Source organism: Elephantulus edwardii, unplaced genomic scaffold (genome assembly GCF_000299155.1).
Source record: "Elephantulus edwardii isolate Elephantulus edwardi_28Jun2011 unplaced genomic scaffold, EleEdw1.0 scaffold00331, whole genome shotgun sequence".
NCBI classification, from domain to species: domain Eukaryota; kingdom Metazoa; phylum Chordata; class Mammalia; order Macroscelidea; family Macroscelididae; genus Elephantulus; species Elephantulus edwardii.
In genome coordinates, this window is record NW_006400081.1 from 1,310,126 (window position 1) to 1,312,255 (window position 2,130).

Here is a 2,130-nt window from a genome sequence, read left to right on the forward strand (position 1 = left end):
AGCATACATTGAGAAGCTGAACAATACCTTGCTTGAATATGACTGGGTACTAGAAGATATAAAAAAATGAAATTAAAAAGTTTCTTGACACAAATGACAATGATAACACCACCAATCAATCCTCTGGGAAACAACCAAAGCAGTAAGTAAGCAGAGGTCAATTTATAGCAATAAGCAAACATATCAAAAAGCAGGAAAAAGTGACCATTGACTCTCTAACCCAACATCTACATTAAAAAAGAAGACCATGAAAACCCAACATCCTCTAAAAAAACTGAAATTATAAAAATTATGCCAGAAAGAAATTAAACAGAAAACATAAAAACAATTGAAACCATCAACAAAACTAGGAGTTGGTTTTCTGAATAGGTCAATAAAATCAACAAAGCAGTAGAAAAACTAACAAAAGAAGGAAAAGACACAAATAATCCAAATAAGAGATGAATTGGGCAACAAAACAACAGAGCCAATGAAAATAAAAAGCCTAATATTAGAATATTATGGAAAAACTATACTCAAAAACATACGAAAACCTAGAGGAAATGGACAAATACTTAAAAATGCACAACCTACCTAAACTGACACAAGCCAAAATTGAACACCTGAAAAGACCCATTAAAAAAGAAGAAATTGAAAAAGTAATAAATTAACTTCCAGCCAAAAAAAGCACTGGACCAGATGGCTTCACAAGTGGATTTTATCAAACATTCACCAATTCTACATAAACTATTTCAGAAAACAGAAAAAGATGGAATTCTCCCAGACTCATTCTATGAAGCAAACATATCCTTGATATCAAAGCCAAGTAAAGACACAGGTAAAAACTATAGAACAGTATCGCTTATGAACCTAGATGCAAAAATCCTGAATAAAATACTGGCCAGTACAATCCAAATATATATCAAATAAATAATTTACCATGACCAAGTGGGATTCATAACGGTTATGCAAGAATGGTTCAACATAAGAAAAACAAAAATGTAATTCATCACATTAATAAAGCAAAGAATAAGAACCACATGATCCTATCAACTGAGGCAGAAAAAGCCTTTGACAAAACCCAACACCCTTTCCTGATTAAAAGACTCAACAAAATAGAATTAGGAGAATTTCTTCAACATAGTAAAAAGTATACATGCAAAAATGAGAGCCAACATTCTTTTTAACTGAGATACGTTAAAGGCATTCCCTTTAAAACAGTAACTAGGCAAGGATGCCCACTATAACCTCTCTTATTCAATATTGTATTGGAAGTATTAGTGATAGCAATAAGACAAGAGAAGGGAATAAGAGATATCCATATTGGCAGAAAGGAGGGAAAATTATTTCTATATGCATATGATATAATAATATATTCAGAAAACCCTAAAAACTCAGCAAGAAAACTACTGTCATAGTTGACCAACTCAGCAAAGTGGCAGGATACAAGATCAACATACCAAAATTAGTTGGATTTCTCTACAGTGACAAAGAGAATACAGAGCTGGAGCTAAGAAAAATAATACCCATCACAATAGCTAATCACAAGAATAAATGCTTGGGAGTAAATCTAACCAGAAGCACAAAGGATCTATTCAAAGAAAATGACAAAATACTATTACAAGAAACAAAAAGAGACCTTTAGAAGTGGAAGAATATCCCTTGTTCATGGATAGGAAGACTCAATATTGTGAAAATGGCAATACTACCAAAGGCAATTTACATATTCAACGCAATCTCAATACAAATACAAATCCTATTCTTCAACTAGATGGAAAAGACAATCTCCAATTTCATTTGGAATGGAAAGAAGCCTTGAATAAGCAAAGCACTCCTTAAAAATAGAAACAAGGTAGGAGGCATCTCACTTCCTGATTTCAAATCCTGCTACACCGCCATGGTGGTCAAGACAATGTGGTACTGGTACAACGACCGACACAAAGATCAATGGAATGGAACTGAGAACCCGGAAATCAGCCAAACTACCTATGGTTAACTGATTTTTAACAAGAAGATGAAATCAGGTAAGTGAGGAAATGAAAGGCTTTTAAGCAAATGGTGTTGGCAAAATTGGAAAACTATCTGCAGAAAACTCAAGCAAGATCGTTACCTCACTTCTTACACAAAAACCAATTCAAGGTGGATCAAGGA